The sequence below is a fragment of the Octopus bimaculoides genome, chromosome 29, assembly GCF_046866305.1.
Source record: "Octopus bimaculoides isolate indiv1 chromosome 29, ASM4686630v1, whole genome shotgun sequence".
NCBI classification, from domain to species: Eukaryota; Metazoa; Mollusca; class Cephalopoda; order Octopoda; family Octopodidae; genus Octopus; species Octopus bimaculoides.
In genome coordinates, this window is record NC_142956.1 from 1,266,150 (window position 1) to 1,272,546 (window position 6,397).

A 6,397-nucleotide genomic window follows, 5' to 3' on the forward strand; every position below is an offset into this window, starting at 1 on the left:
ATTCTATATAGTTCGATTCCACATTAGTTTAGTGTCTGTAATGATTAGATTCTATATAGTTCGATTCCACATTAGTTTAGTGTCTGTAATGATTAGATTCTATGTAGTTCGATTCCACATTAGTTTAGTGTCTGCAATGATTAGATTCTATATAGTTCGATTCTACATTAGTTTAGTGTCTGTAATGATTAGATTCTATATAGTTCGATTCTACATTAGTTTAGTGTCTGTAATGATTAGATTCTATATGGTTAGATACAACTTTAGTTTAGTGTCTGTAATGATTAGATTCTATATAGTTAGATTCCACATTAGTTTAGTGTCTGTAATGATTAGATTCTATATAGTTCGATTTCACAATAGTTTAGTGTCTGCAATGATTAGATTCTATATAGTTAGATTCCACATTAGTTTAGTGTCTGTAATGATTAGATTCTATATAGTTATATTCTATATAGTTCGATTACACATTAGTTTAGCGTCTGCAATGATTAGATTCTATATAGTTCGATTCCACATTAGTTTAGTGTCTGTAATGATTAGATTCTATATAGTTCGATTCCACAATAGTTTAGTGTCTGTAATGATTAGATTCTATATAGTTCGATTCCACATTAGTTTAGTGCCTGTAATGATTAGATTCTATATAGTTCGATTCCACAATAGTTTAGTGTCTGTAATGATTAGATTCTATATAGTTATATACCACATTAGTTTAGTGTCTGTAATGATTAGATTCTATATAGTTCGATTCCACATTAGTTTAGTGCCTGTAATGTTTAGATTCTATATAGTTCGATTCGACAATAGTTTAGTGTCTGTAATGATTAGATACTATATAGTTCGATTCTACATTAGTTTAGTGTCTGTAATGACTAGATTCTATATAGTTATATGCCACATTAGTTTAGTGTCTGTAATGATTAGATTTTATATAGTTCGATTCTACATTAGTTTAGTGTCTGTAATGATTAGATTTTATATAGTTCGATTCCACATTAGTTTAGTGTCTGTAATGATTAGATTCTATATAGTTCGATTCTACATTAGTTTAGTGTCTGTAATGATTAGATTCTATGTAGTTCGATTCCACATTAGTTTAGTGTCTGTAATGATTAGATTCTATGTAGTTCGATTCTACATTAGTTTAGTGTCTGTAATGATTAGATTTTATATAGTTCGATTCCACATTAGTTTAGTGTCTGTAATGATTAGATTCTATATAGTTCGATTCCACATTAGTTTAGTGTCTGTAATGATTAGATTCTATATAGTTCGATTCCACATTAGTTTAGTGTCTGTAATGATTAGATTCTATATAGTTCGATTCCACATTAGTTTAGTGTCTGTAATGATTAGATTCTATATAGTTATATTCTATATAGTTCGATTCTACATTAGTTTAGTGTCTGTAATGATTAGATTCTATATAGTTCGATTCCACATTAGTTTAGTGTCTGTAATGATTAGATTCTATATAGTTCGATTCTACATTAGTTTAGTGTCTGTAATGATTAGATTCTATATGGTTAGATACAACATTAGTTTAGTGTCTGTAATGATTAGATTCTATATAGTTCGATTCCACATTAGTTTAGTGTCTGTAATGATTAGATTCTATATAGTTATATTCTATATAGTTCGATTCTACATTAGTTTAGTGTCTGTAATGATTAGATTCTATATAGTTATATTCTATATAGTTCGATTCTACATTAGTTTAGTGTCTGTAATGATTAGATTCTATATAGTTATATTCTATATAGTTCGATTCTACATTAGTTTAGTGTCTGCAATGATTAGATTCTATATAGTTCGATTCTACATTAGTTTAGTGTCTGTAATGACTAGATTCTATATAGTTATATTCTATATAGTTCGATTCTACATTAGTTTAGTGTCTGCAATGATTAGATTCTATATAGTTCGATTCCACAATAGTTTAGTGTCTGTAATGATTAGATACAACATTAGTTTAGTGTCTGAAATGATTAGATTCTATGTAGTTCGATTCCACATTAGTTTAGTGTCTGTAATGACTAGATTCTATATAGTTATATTCTATATAGTTCGATTTCACAATAGTTTAGTGTCTGTAATGATTAGATTCTATATAGTTATATACCACATTAGTTTAGTGTCTGTAATGATTAGATTCTATGTAGTTCGATTCTACATTAGTTTAGTGTCTGTAATGACTAGATTCTATATATTTCGATTCCACATTAGTTTAGTGTCTGCAATGATTAGATTCTATATAGTTCGATTCTACAATAGTTTAGTGTCTGTAATGATTAGATTCTATATAGTTCGATTCCACATTAGTTTAGTGTCTGTAATGATTAGATTCTATATAGTTCGATTCCACATTAGTTTAGTGTCTGTAATGATTAGATACAACATTAGTTTAGTGTCTGTAATGATTAGATTCTATATAGTTCGATTTCAGAATAGTTTAGTGTCTGCAATGATTAGATTCTATATAGTTCGATTCCACATTAGTTTAGTGCCTGTAATGATTAGATTCTATATAGTTCGATTCCACAATAGTTTAGTGTCTGTAATGAGTAGATACTATATAGTTCGATTCTACATTAGTTTAGTGTCTGTAATGACTAGATTCTATATAGTTATATGCCACATTAGTTTAGTGTCTGTAATGATTAGATTTTATATAGTTCGATTCTACATTAGTTTAGTGTCTGTAATGATTAGATTCTATGTAGTTCGATTCTACATTAGTTTAGTGTCTGTAATGATTAGATTCTATGTAGTTCGATTCCACATTAGTTTAGTGTCTGTAATGACTAGATTCTATATAGTTATATGCCACATTAGTTTAGTGTCTGTAATGATTAGATTCTATATAGTTCGATTCCACATTAGTTTAGTGTCTGTAATGATTAGATTTTATATAGTTCGATTCTACATTAGTTTAGTGTCTGTAATGATTAGATTCTATGTAGTTCGATTCCACATTAGTTTAGTGTCTGTAATGATTAGATTTTATATAGTTCGATTCCACATTAGTTTAGTGTCTGTAATGATTAGATTCTATATAGTTCGATTCTACATTAGTTTAGTGTCTGTAATGATTAGATTCTATATAGTTCGATTCTACATTAGTTTAGTGTCTGCAATGATTAGATTCTATATAGTTCGATTCCACAATAGTTTAGTGTCTGTAATGATTAGATTCTATATAGTTCGATTCTACATTAGTTTAGTGTCTGTAATGATTAGATTCTATATAGTTCGATTCCACAATAGTTTAGTGTCTGTAATGATTAGATACAACATTAGTTTAGTGTCTGAAATGATTAGATTCTATGTAGTTCGATTCCACATTAGTTTAGTGTCTGCAATGATTAGATTCTATGTAGTTCGATTCCACATTAGTTTAGTGTCTGTAATGATTAGATTCTATATAGTTCGATTTCACAATAGTTTAGTGTCTGTAATGATTAGATTCTATATAGTTCGATTCCACATTAGTTTAGTGTCTGTAATGATTAGATTCTATATAGTTCGATTCCACAACAGTTTAGTGTCTGTAATGATTAGATTCTATATAGTTCGATTCCACATTAGTTTAGTGCCTGTAATGATTAGATTCTATATAGTTATATTCCACATTAGTTTAATGTCTGTAATGATTAGATTCTATATAGTTCGATTCTACATTAGTTTAGTGTCTGTAATGATTAGATTCTATATAGTTCGATTCCACATTAGTTTAGTGTCTGTAATGATTAGATTCTATATAGTTAGATTCTACATTAGTTTAGTGTCTGTAATGATTAGATTCTATATAGTTCGATTCCACAATAGTTTAGTGTCTGTAATGATTAGATTCCACAATAGTTTAGTGTCTGTAATGATTAGATTCTATATAGTTATATGCCACATTAGTTTAGTGTCTGTAATGATTAGATTCTATATAGTTCGATTCCACATTAGTTTAGTGTCTGTAATGATTAGATTCTATATAGTTATATTCTATATGGTTAGATACAACATTAGTTTAGTGTCTGTAATGATTAGATTCTATATAGTTATATACCACATTAGTTTAGTGCCTGTAATGATTAGATTCTATGTAGTTCGATTCCACATTAGTTTAGTGTCTGTAATGATTAGATTCTATGTAGTTCGATTCCACATTAGTTTAGTGTCTGCAATGATTAGATTCTATATAGTTCGATTCCACATTAGTTTAGTGTCTGTAATGATTAGATTCTATGTAGTTCGATTCCACATTAGTTTAGTGTCTGTAATGATTAGATTCTATATAGTTCGATTCTACATTAGCTTAGTGTCTGTAATGATTAGATACAACATTAGTTTAGTGTCTGTAATGATTAGATTCTATATAGTTCGATTCTACATTAGTGTCTGTAATGATTAGATTCTATATAGTTCGATTCCACATTAGTTTAGTGTCTGTAATGATTAGATACTATATAGTTCGATTCCACATTAGTTTAGTGTCTGCAATGATTAGATTCTATATAGTTCGATTCTACATTAGTATAGTGTCTGTAATGATTAGATTCTACATTAGTTTAGTGTCTGCAATGATTAGATTCTATATAGTTAGATTCCACATTAGTTTAGTGTCTGTAATGATTAGATTCTATATAGTTCGATTTCACAATAGTTTAGTGTCTGCAATGATTAGATTCTATATAGTTCGATTCCACAATAGTTTAGTGTCTGTAATGAGTAGATACTATATAGTTCGATTCTACATTAGTTTAGTGTCTGTAATGACTAGATTCTATATAGTTATATGCCACATTAGTTTAGTGTCTGTAATGATTAGATTCTATGTAGTTCGATTCCACATTAGTTTAGTGTCTGTAATGATTAGATTCTATATAGTTCGATTCTACATTAGTTTAGTGTCTGTAATGATTAGATTTTATATAGTCCGATTCTACATTAGTTTAGTGTCTGTAATGATTAGATTCTATATGGTTAGATACAACATTAGTTTAGTGTCTGCAATGATTAGATTCTATATGGTTAGATACAACATTAGTTTAGTGTCTGTAATGATTAGATTCTATATAGTTCGATTCCACATTAGTTTAGTGTCTGTAATGATTAGATTCTATATAGTTATATTCTATATAGTTCGATTCTACATTAGTTTAGTGTCTGTAATGACTAGATTCTATATAGTTATATTCTATATAGTTCGATTCTACATTAGTTTAGTGTCTGCAATGATTAGATTCTATATAGTTCGATTCCACAATAGTTTAGTGTCTGTAATGATTAGATTCTATATAGTTCGATTCCACATTAGTTTAGTGTCTGTAATGATTAGATTCTATATAGTTATATTCTATATAGTTCGATTCTACATTAGTTTAGTGTCTGTAATGACTAGATTCTATATAGTTATATTCTATATAGTTCGATTCCACATTAGTTTAGTGTCTGTAATGATTAGATTCTATATAGTTCGATTTCACAATAGTTTAGTGTCTGTAATGATTAGATTCTATATAGTTATATACCACATTAGTTTAGTGTCTGTAATGATTAGATTCTATGTAGTTCGATTCTACATTAGTTTAGTGTCTGTAATGACTAGATTCTATATATTTCGATTCCACATTAGTTTAGTGTCTGCAATGATTAGATTCTATATTAGTTTAGTGTCTGTAATGATTAGATTCTATATAGTTCGATTCCACATTAGTTTAGTGTCTGTAATGATTAGATACAACATTAGTTTAGTGTCTGTAATGATTAGATTCTATATAGTTCGATTCCACATTAGTTTAGTGTCTGTAATGATTAGATTCTATGTAGTTCGATTCCACATTAGTTTAGTGTCTGTAATGATTAGATTCTATATAGTTCGATTCCACATTAGTCTAGTGTCTGTAATGATTAGATTCTATATAGTTCGATTCCACATTAGTTTAGTGTCTGTAATGATTAGATACAACATTAGTTTAGTGTCTGCAATGATTAGATTCTATATAGTTCGATTCTACATTAGTTTAGTGTCTGTAATGATTAAATTTTATATAGTTCGATTCCACATTAGTTTAGTGTCTGTAATGATTAGATTCTATATAGTTCGATTCCACAACAGTTTAGTGTCTGTAATGATTAGATTCTATATAGTTATATTCCACATTAGTTTAATGTCTGTAATGATTAGATTCTATATAGTTCGATTCTACATTAGTTTAGTGTCTGTAATGATTAGATTCTATATAGTTCGATTCCACATTAGTTTAGTGTCTGCAATGATTAGATTCTATACAGTTCGATTCCACATTAGTTTAGTGTCTGTAATGATTAGATTCTATATAGTTCGATTCGACAATAGTTTAGTGTCTGTAATGATTAGATTCTATATAGTTCGATTCCA

General features: G+C 28.3%; 1 long non-coding RNA gene across 20 annotated transcripts in view; it reads left to right on the plus strand.

The window, feature by feature from the left end:
- Positions 1 to 6,397, plus strand: part of LOC149130276 (uncharacterized) — a 34,473-nt gene that overhangs the window by 27,513 nt on the left and 563 nt on the right. The gene's annotated exons all lie outside the window — the stretch shown is intronic.